Genomic DNA, 12,137 nt, shown 5'->3' on the forward strand with positions numbered 1-12,137 from the left:
ATATTTATTAGTTAACTTTGCTATTTTGTAATAAAAACACAAATTGAATTATAAAAAAGGCATCTTGGTCAGTCTGTCCTGCAAACAATGTGTCTCTTATTTATTTATTATTATTATTTAAAAAAAAAAATATATATATATATATATATATATATATATATATATATATCATCACGTGGTTGGCAACATTAGTTTAAATCAATTGTAAAATTAAGTTATTTCATTATCTGTGATTTGAAAAAACAACAACAACAAAAAATAAGATTTTCTTTAGTAAAATAATTAAACACCAAAATCAAGATGGACACAATTTCACAGACGAACCTGAAATGGAGACGTTGGTTGAACTTGGTATCACATAAACTAATTCCTTTTTCACTTGGACTAACTAATCATCCTAAATGATCATCATCTTAACCATATTGCTTACTGCTCATTTATGTCAATCAGGGCAGGCTTGAGTCATAATCATATATGCCCTAATTCATCTGCGGACATGTGGGGTGTCCAAAAGGTGTCTATACCCGTGGCATCTATGTGTACTATGTCCGCCGCTTGTGCCGTCTCTCTTTTCAGCCGAAAATGTTTTCCATTCCTGGGCCAATGAATACCACCTTTGTCCCTTCATCCTGCATCTTGTGTGAGAAAGCCCCCCTCGCTGCACTAACCAAGACTGCACAAACTTAACCTCTTCCACCTCCGCCTCACACAGGAAAAGGAGTATAGCACCCTTGGCCCTTTGATTCAGGCCCAGTAATGCCGAGGTCTGGGTGCAGACCTGCTTCAGTGGCTGCAGTCAAGGATGGGGATTTGGGTGCGGGTTCTGTCCAATTTCGACACATTACTACAGGAAAAGAACATAAATAACAATAAATACACCTTTGTTAGCTCGGACCTAATCTTTAGCACATTACACTTGGGGTGGACCGATCGATCCGAATACTGTTAGTGCCGATACCAAGGGCAGTATCAGTATCAGATCACCCAATCATTGAAAAAAGTCAAATGTATTGGTATCAAAGTTAAAGTACCAATGATTGTCACACACGCACTAGGTGTTGTGAAATTTGTCCTCTGCATTTGACCCATCCCCTTGTTCACCCCCTGGAAGGTGAGGGGAGCAGTGAGCAGCAGCAGTGAGCAGCAGCAGTGGCCGCGCCTGGGAATCATTTTTTGGTGATTCAACCCCCAATTCCAACCCTTGATGCTGAGTACCAAGCAGGGAGGTAATGGGTCCCATTTTTATAGTCTTTGGTATGACTCGGTCGGGGTTTGAACTCACGACCTACCGATCTCAGGGCAGACACTCTAACCACTAGGCCACTGAGTAGGTTTAGGCAGTAATATTGGCTTTGTATTCAAACAATGTGTAGTATTACTCGTCCTTAAATTGCTTAGGGAACCCTGAATCATAGGGCACATAGATTTACAGTATAGACAAATAATTACATCCGTTGACAATTTACAGTCTCCAATTAACCTATCCATCCATTTTCAACCGCTTGTCCCTCTTGGGGTCAAGGTGGGTGGGTTGGAGGGGGGCGCAGGGCTGGAGCCTATCCACCCTGGAAATGTCACCACCTCATCACAGGGCCAACACAGTCAGAGAGACAACCTTGCACACACTAGGACCGATTCAAGCAGCCTATCCCCAGCTGCAGGTCTTTGGGGGGTGGGAGGAAGCGGAGGTACCCAGGACCAGCTTGCTGTGAGGCAAGAGCGCTAATCACTGCTACGCCGTCATTCTTAATTATTTTCTGTTGTGTCCCCCCCGAGGAAGAAGAACACATTTTAACATTGTAATGATTAATACAATGAATTGATGAGCAACGAGCACAGTATATACGGTGCTGGGGCTCATCAGTTACGACGATGAGACAGCATACAGTGCAGAGGTGCAACAGCTGGCTTCGTGGTGTGATAACAACAACTTGGTTCTTAACACTAACAAAACCAAATAATTCATTGTAGACTTCTGCAGAAAAGGGCAGAAAAAAACACCCTCCATTTTTAATTAATAACAAGGTCGTAGAAAGGGTCAAACAATTCAAATGTTTAGGGGTGAACATAACAGAAGATCCATGCTGGGACATTAACACTGCTTCTACAGTCGGACGTCTTTTCTTTCTACAATTGTGACATCAGCAGTGTCCTAACTTACGGGTTTTTAGTGTGGTTTGCTAAAAAGCGAACCAACAGGCCCTCCAGCGAGTGGTTAAAACGGCGGGGGAAATGACAGGAACAATACTCCCAGAGATGAGTGCCATGTACAAACCCCGTTTCCATATGAGTTGGGAAATTGTGTTGGATGTAAATATAAACGGAATACAATGATTTGCAAATCCTTTTCAATCCATATTCAATTGAATGCACTACAAAGACAAGATATTTGATGTTCAAACTCATAAACTTTATTTTTTTTTTGCAAATAATAATTAACTTAGAATTTCATGGCTGCAACACGTGCCAAAGTAGTTGGGAAAGGGCATGTTCACCACTGTGTTACAAGGCCTTTCCTTTTAACAACACCCAGTAAACGTTTGGGAACTGAGGAGACACATTTTTTAAGCTTCTCAAGTGGAATTCTTTCCCATTCTTGCTTGATGTACAGCTTAAGTTGTTCAACAGTCCGGGGCTCTCCGTTGTGGTATTTTAGGCTTCATAATGCGCCACACATTTTCAATGGGAGACAGGTCTGGACTACAGGCAGGCCAGTCTAGTACCCGCACTCTTTTACTATGAAGCCACGTTGATGTAACACGTGGCTTGGCATTGTTTTGCTGAAATAAGCAGGGGCGTCCGTGGTAACGTTGCTTGGATGGCAACATATGTTGCTTCAAAACCTGTATGTACCTTTCAGCATTAATGGCGCCTTCACAGATGTGTAAGTTACCCATGTCTTGGTCACTAATACACTCCCATACCATCACAGATGCTGGCTTTTCAACTTTGTACCTATAACAATCCGGATGGTTCTTTTCCTCTTTGGTCCGGAGGACACGACGTCCACAGTTTCCAAAAACAATTTGAAATGTGGACTCGTCAGACCACAGAACACTTTTCCACTTTGTATCAGTCCATCTTAGATGAGCTCAGGCCCAGCGAAGCCGACGGCGTTTCTGGGTGTTGTTGATAAACGGTTTTCGCCTTGCATAGGAGAGTTTTAACTTGCACTTACAGATGTAGCGACCAACTGTAGTTACTGACAGTGCGTTTCTGAAGGGCTCCTGAGCCCATGTGGTGATATCCTTTACACACTGATGTTGCTTGTTGATGCAGTACAGCCTGAGGGATCGAAGGTCACGGGCTTAGCTGCTTACGTGTATTGATTTCTCCAGATTCTCTGAACCCTTTGATGATATTACGGACCGTAGATGGTGAAATCCCTAAATTCCTTGCAAAAGCTGGTTGAGAAAGGTTTTTCTTAAACTGTTCAACAATTTGCTCACTCATTTGTTGACAAAGTGGTGACCTTCGCCCCATCCTTGTTTGTGAATGACTGAGCATTTCATGGAATCTACTTTTATACCCAATCATGGCACCCACCTGTTCCCAATTTGCCTGTTCACCTGTGGGATGTTCCAAATAAGTGTTTGATGAGCATTCCTCAACTTTATCAGTATTTATTGCCACCTTTGCCAACTTCTTTGTCACGTGTTGCTGGCATCAAATTCTAAAGTTAATAATTATTTGCAAAAAAAAAAAAGTTTATCAGTTTGAACATCAAATATGTTGTATTTGTAGCATATTCAACTGAATATGGGTTGAAAATGATTTGCAAATCATTGTATTCTGTTTATATTTACATCTAACACAATTTCCCAACTCATATGGAAACGGAGTTTGTACACAGCTCGCTGCCTAAAGCCAGTACGCAACATCCTGAAGGAGAGACACCACCCAGCACATGGCCACTTCAACCGGCTACCCTGCGGAAGAAGGTATAGATCGATTCGCGCCAGGACCACCAGAATGTCTCACAGTCTGTATCCTCCGGCCATCTTAATACCTCACTCTTCACCACCTCAATAATTGTGCCCTGGACATTGCACTGCTTCAGACATCTGACTGTTCCCACCCCCACACCCTCTTATAATGATCTTCTTGACAATGCTAATGAAAACTATGGTCAACCTGCACATTAATGCAATTTCTATGCCGCTAGACAAAGCTAAAAAAAAATATCGTTGACATGTATGACTTGAGTGTTATTATGACAATGACAATAAAGGAATTGATTGATTGATTGAATATATGAAACACTTTTACCTCCAAAACATTTTAACCAAAATGAGGAAGTTTCGATCAATGACTACAATGATCAGGTTTTGTAGTGCACAGCTTTTTGAAGCGGAGTTTGAAGCGTGGTACTGCATGATACTGATAAAGCCTGTTCCCCAGAGTCAGACGAACCACGCCCCACCGCCCAAAAATTTGAGAAGGACTGAATTGACCTAACATGCATGTTTTTATTGGGGCACCCTGAGAAAACCCACACACATGGACTTGAAGACATTGCAAACTCCACACAGATATCTTCCAACCGAGATTCACACCCGGGTCTTTTGTCTGTAAAGGTAGACCGGTCAGCAACCCGCGGCTCTTTAGTGCCGCCCTAGTGGCTCCCTGGAGCATTTTTAAAAAAGGATTGAAAATGGAAAAAGATGGGGGGAAAATAATTGTTTTGTTTTAGTATGTTTTTGGTTTGAGGACACACATGACACAAACCTTCCCAATTGTTAGAAAGCCCACTGTTTAGTATGTTTGTGTGTGTGCTTCACTGATGACTGTATTTGGTGAACATTGTTTTGTCCGACTAATTTCGGCGGTTCTTGAACTCACCATAGTGTGGACTGTGACGCAACAGTTTGTTTACATGTAAAATCTTCCACTCCTCCTTTGTCCCATTTTGTCCACCAAAAGTTTTATGCTGTGCGTGAATACACAAAGATGAGCTTTGTTGATGTTATTAACTTGTTGGAGTGCTAATCAGACATCTTTAGTCAGTGCATGACTGCAAGCTAATCAATGCTAGCATGCTATTTACGCTAGCTGTATGTACATATTGCATCATTATGCCTTATTTGTAGGTATATTTGAGCTCATTTAATATCCTTTACTTTTATCATCTTTGTATATAATTTAGTTGTTTATGTCTCATGACACATTACCTGTATGTAATAGTGGCTGCATTTCTGATAGTTGTTTGTGTGCCACGTTGTTCCAGACCACAGCAAACCTTTCCTAGCGTGCCAAATATTGTAATAAATCTATTAAAAGAAGACAGCCTGCCGTTTCCTTTAACTTGGACACACACATCTATACCTTTGGCCATTAAAAGCCAGTCATTTCCAGGAGTTATCTCACCTTCTGAGTAGCCTCTGATTTACTAATGGTTTCTAATGTTGTAAAAATGTGTAAAATAATTGTTAAATTTCAACATTTCTGTCAACAAAGATTTGCTTCAGCCTGCGACACATAGTTATTTTGATACAACAAAATAAGTCTTAGGAAGGCAACACATGACACTTACGTCATGTGTTGCCTTCCTAAGACTTACATAAGACTTTTCATTTTTTGCGGCTCCAGACAGATACGTTTTTTATATTTTTGGTCCAATATGGCTCTTTCAACATTTTGGGTTGCCGATCCCTGAGGTAGACTAATCACTTGGCCACCTTCCTGCCCTCAAAAATGCTACTCATAAAAGGTTAGGGATATTTGACTTTTGGGTGAAATTTCTGGGTAAACCTGACAAAATGTACAACAAAAAATCATTGATTTCTCAGAAGGGCATACCGTTTGCCTTGTTGTATTTCTGTTGCAACCTGCTAATGACATTGTGACACTACAAGCTCAGTGGACAATATAGTGTTTGAAGTCTCACAATGGCGAGGTAACGCTCATTGTTAGACGTCTTCTTGGTCTCGTGATGTCAAAATGTGAACAATATGATATGGAGGACTGTTTGAATATTAATTATAAACAGGTAACTGTATTGGTCCATTCATGGATCACACACCTGTTGTGAATTTAGCCTTTTCAGCTACTTGTTGGAAAACAACAAGTTGTGTAAAAAGTTTTGAAACACTGAACTGTTTCGCACGTGCATTCAAAATCTGAAGAGAAGGTTAAATGAAGTTCTTCTGTAAAGTATATTGGGCTTTTTATATTAGTTTTGCAATTTCACCCTAATGCGGAATATCTCTAACTTTTTGTAAGCATTGGGTGATACTCAAAATGTTTTAATATAGTGTAAAAGTTCATCCATTTCAACTTCAAATGTGAAACAAACTCATTACATACCAAGTGAAGTGGTTTATATTATATAGCGCTTTTCTCTAGTGATCAAAAGTGCTTTACATAGTGAAACCCATTATCTAAGTTACATTTAAACCAGTGTGGGTGGCACTGAGAGCAGGTGGGTAAAGTCTCTTGCTCAAGAACACAACGGCAGTGCTATTTTTTGGGGTTTCACCTGTATTTATTAAAAGGCCAAATAGGTTAATTATCTCTTCATACTGAATATAAGATATTAATGTTCTTATATTCAGACATGTTCTTGGTAAAGAAAATATTACAGTAGATTTTACATAGTTTCAACTATAGTTTTTTACCTTGACATGTTTGACTGTAATCTGCATTCTTTGTCAGACTGGAGACATGAAGATGACTGCAGATGACACATGTGAAGGTTAAAAAACCCTTAACGTTTTTAAAAAAAACTACGTAAACTCTACTATACCTAAAACTTGACTGTTTGCAACCTTAAGCAGCTGTCTAGAGGGCGCTAACTTTCCAACGTGTTGTAAGCATTATATCCCGCTCTCTTCTGTTCTTGAGCACGTAAACTACGCACCACATAACACAAACACACACACACACACACACACACACACACACACACACACACGCACAGGCACACACAAGTTCAGTGACAAGCCTGAGCGAATGACTTTTTCCTGCCACCAAAACCTTTATTAAAAAGATAATTAGTAATTGTAAAAAATATAGACATTAAAAAATATATTTGTTCTGTTAAACCACTGATGGTAATATAAGCTAGCCGGCCGGTGATGTTCTTGTTATATTTTTTGATATGAAACATTTTTTCCTTTGAGCAAGTTGCAAACAGCCCATTTTAAAGGGGAACTGCACTTTTAATTTTTTTATTTTGCCTATCATTCACAATCCTTATGTAGGACAATAACACGTATGCTTTTTATTTTATTTTATGCATTCTAAATATTAAATAAATCTAATCAAAAGTCAGCTTACAATGGAGCCTGTGGGAGTCGCTCTATTCTGCCAACAAAGCTCTTTTAAAAAACATCCAAACACCTCCATTAGGGTTTTATATACATGATGTAAGTATATATGTACTGTAGTAACGGGCACATTTATAATAACATCTAATATTTACGTATTTTGATCATTTTAAGCATACGCGGCGCATTAATTTCAAAAACCCATCCCAATGTTCGCTTTTTCCCTCAACAATATCACTGATTATTACTCACTGCAGACTTCATGAGAGCCAAAAAACATAATAAACATCACTTTCTGCGCAATTTCTGCTGTTATTAGGATGCAAACTGATAGAATATTGTTATATTTTTGTTTAAATGGAGAATGACTCATAATCCTTCCAAGATTTCTTGTTCTTCCCATTGGGTTGAGTTTTTCAGGCCCTGATGTGGGATCTGAGCCGAGGATGTCGTTGTGGCTTGTGCAGCCCTTTGAGACATTTGTGATTAAGGGCTATACAAGTCAACTTTGATTGATTGATTTCATATCAAATTTTCCTGTAAATGCATTTCCAGCCGATTCCCACTCTGTCACTAATAGAAATATAATAGCACATTTCCCCTTACCCTCTGTGGCTCTCAGGGCGCACAGCATTAGTGCTTACCTTGCAGAGCAGACAGTACTGGGTCCGGATCTTGGCTGATGTTGAGGTATGTTTTTAAATTTATGTTAAACTTGTTATTTTGCACTAGGAAAGAAAAACGATTTAACAATTTCTTTCCCATTAATTATTTTTTTTACCACACAGCTTTAAATAGTATTCAAGTTTATTTTTAATTGTTTGTCCTGTCCAGCTTCTCAGGCAAATCATATAGTTGATGTAGATGCCCATATCGGCTGTTCAGATTTACTTTACGAAAGAGAAGTGTAGGATACTTCTCTTGTTGCCTTATTTGTATTTGACTTTATTACATGTATTTATATTATCATTTGGTGCAGCCGGGCCAGAGCAGGAGGGGATAGAAAGAGAAAAAAATTAAGACAGAGGGGGGAATTGTGGGGACAAGAGGGGGATTAGACAGAGAGACAAAAACAACAACAGCAAACACAACAATTACAACAATCACAACAACAACAATAGAGCAACATCAGCAAATACGACATGTACAAACATGATGGTAAAAGTGAGAGCAAATAAGCAATTAGCGAAATAAATAATAATACAGAAATGACAAGGAGCATTATTACACTACAAATGGAGCAATACAAATACCAATAGAAATAGCGCTATTGATAATGAACAATACCAATAATTTACCTCTATTATCAACAATACAGTTGTTCAAATGCAACAATACATATATGTAATGATAACTAGAGATACAAAAGAATGCAGAAAAATGGAGGGGAAGAAAGAGAAGCAACCTATATTAACCTTGTAGATTGTTATAGTAACAATAGGTTAAGCTTTGTCAGTGTGCCATGTGTTACCCAGTTTCCCTTAGAGCAACAACGGTAATATATGTTTGAAGAAACGTGATTATGTGCATGAGTGTATGTGTGCATATGCACTTGTTGTTATGCCTTGGCGAAAATGAGGACTCAGGTGCAGAAGGGGGACAATTGACACAGGCTTTATTTAAACAGTTTTCTTTGAAATCTCTTTGAACAGAGTGATTAAAACAAAGCGGCTACAAAATCTAGCTTTGATACATTAGAGTAACAAAAGACATATAGGCATAAGGCCATAAACAGAAAATCACTCCATAGGGAGGAAAAAGGCAACAGCAAAATTACACACAAATCTAATAACAAAAAACTACAATCTATGATTAGCTACAAAAAGGTAACTCACTCATGCAGAGGAGACAAGAAACTATAAACAGAAAGTACGCTATAAAGAGCTGAGATAACTACAAACTAAAGCGCTCCAAGAGGAGGAAAAAAGGAAGGCAAGGCACTGTGAAATAACACACAAAAAACTTGACCAAAAACTTTAGCAAAACGAAAATCACTCTTTCTCAGAGGAAACAAAGAAATCAATAAATAAGGCAAGGTAATGCTTAGCAACTTGGTTCGAGACTGTGGACAAAGGCTGGAGGTACGTGACGAGACGATATACTCTGGCACAAGACAAGAGGAGGACGAGACATTTATACACATGAGGAAGGGTGACACAGGTGGGCACAATCAGGCAATCAGGAGAGACATCAGACCAGTGAAACGGGAGGAAGGGCAAGTGACCTGAAACGAGAGGGAGAGTTAACCTTTCAAAATAAAACAGGAAATGACAAGACAACATGAAACCAGACGAAACCCAGACAAGACTTCACCCAGGTGTGACACTTGTATGTGTACAGAATGTGTGTATGTGTTTGTACAGTATGTATATGTACAGAATGTGTATAAGTATGTTTGTACAGTGAATGTATATGTACAGTATGTGTATGTGTATGTTTGTACAGTGAATGTATATGTACAGTATGTGTATGTGTATGTTTGTACAGTGAATGTGCGTGTGGATGTACGAACTTTGAGTATGTAGGTATGTACTGTATTTGTGTATGCGTGTGGGAGCGTAGGTACCTATGTATGTATGTATGTATGAATAACGGTATGTATGTGAGTATATGTGTATTTTTATGTACAATATATTTGACTCCCAGTGTGTGTGTGGGAGCCAGAGTACGGCCCCAGCCACCCAGAGAGCCCAACCCACAAACAGCAGGTGTGGTGCCCAGGGAAACAGGGACCACCGCCCCCACGCAGCCAGGCCGGCCAGCGACAGGAACCCCAGAGCCAGGCCCACCGTGCCGCCCGTAAGAGCTAGCAGCAGGCTGCAGACAGACGCACCCGACAGAGGACAAGGCACGAGAGAAGCAGGGGACAGCCAGACCTCAAGCCAGCGAGAGACCACACCCCACACGGGCAGATAGGCGGGACGCCCCGCCCGGGGGTCCCAGAGATTCCCCGCAAACGGACGGGAAGACTGCCCTCGCCCCACCAGCAACCGGGCCCCCACGAGCCCACCTCCCACCCCCCCGAGAGCATGGCCAACCGCGCAGGACCGCCCAGCACAAGGCCACGGGAACCACCCAAAGGATCTGTGAGAAAAGGTAATTGAACTGCATAAAACAGGAAAGGGGTATAAAAAGATATCCAAGGAATCAGCAGTGTTCAAACGCTGAATAAGAAGTAGAGAATGAGGGATTCAGGTAGACCAGCAAAGATTTCAGCCACAACTGCCAGGAAAATTGTTCGAGATGCAAAGAAAAATCCACAAATAACTTCAGCTGAAATGCAAGAGTCTCTGAAAAATTGTGGTGTGGCTGTTTCAAGATGCACAACAAGGAAACACTTGAAGAAAAATGGGCTGCAAAAAGTTACATTTTGGTCTTATCACTCCAAATTACTTTGTTCCAGACGTTTTGAGGCTTGTCTCTGTGCCGTTTGGCGTAATGTAAGCGGGATACATTTGCGAATAAATGGCTTTCTTCTGGCGACTCGACCATGCAGCCCATTTTTCTTCAGGTGCCTCTTTATTGTGCATCTTGAAACAGCCACACCACAATTTTTCAGATAGTTCTGTATTTCAGCTGAAGTTACTTCGGGATTTTTCTTTGCATCGCGAACAATTTTCCTAACAGTTATGGCTGAAATCTTTGCTGGTCTACCTGAATCCCTCATTTTCCGCTTCTTAATCAGTGTTTAAACACTGCTGATTGGCATTCTCAATTCCTTGGATATCTTTTTATACCCCTCTCCTGTTTTATGCAGTTCAATTACCTTTTCTCGCAGATCCTTTGACAATTCTTTTGCCTTCCCCATGACTTAGAATCCAGAAACACTGTGCAGCACTGGATGAAAGATGCAATGGTCTGTCAGAAGCCCAGAAACTCACTGACCTTTTATACACACACATTAATTACAAACAAACAGGTCACAGGTGAGGATTGGAATCTTGATTAGCCATTCAAACCTGTTTGTGTCAACGTTTGTGCATGTTATCATATCAAAGTCACTGGGGTATGTAAACTTTTGATCAGGGTCATTTGGGTACTTTCTTTTGTCATTTTGATTTAAAAAGAGTAAACACAGATGTTTGCCAATAAATAGCTTCACACAACCATTAAGCATGAGTGGAAGAAAGGTTTCTGTGTTATCATTCATATTCTCTGAAGAATGGCATAAATTGGAAATCATAAATTCTCCCAGGGTATGTAAACTTATGAGCACGACTGTACATACATACACATATATACACATTTCACACACACATATATATATATATATATATATATATATATATATACAAATATATATATACATATATAAATATACATATATATATATAAATACATACATACATACATATACACACATACATACACACATATATACATACATATACACACATACATACACACATATATACATACATATACACACATACATACACACATATATACATACATATACACACATACGCATATATACATACACATCTATAAACACACACATACCTATACTCATACATGCACACACATATACATACATACGCACATTTACATACCTACATCCATCCATCCACATGCGCACACACACACACACTCACACTCATATATATACAATAACAAATCCATACACAGGCCGGCGCCTGTGTATTGAATAGTATTCAACTTTGATTACAAAAGTATAAAAAACGCTTCACATTATAAGAAAAATTTGAAAATGTTTCGTTATTGGATTTTCCCAATCCAGCCTGGGGCAGCCCTGATTTTTATGTATTCTCAGTTACTTTACTGAGAGCAGAGCAGCAATAGTTATAAAGCTCTGACAAGTTGCAGCCATTGGTCTCTTTTTCATGATTCAACACTATTGGCCACCGA

Source organism: Entelurus aequoreus, linkage group LG07 (assembly GCF_033978785.1).
Source record: "Entelurus aequoreus isolate RoL-2023_Sb linkage group LG07, RoL_Eaeq_v1.1, whole genome shotgun sequence".
NCBI lineage: Eukaryota > Metazoa > Chordata > Actinopteri > Syngnathiformes > Syngnathidae > Entelurus > Entelurus aequoreus.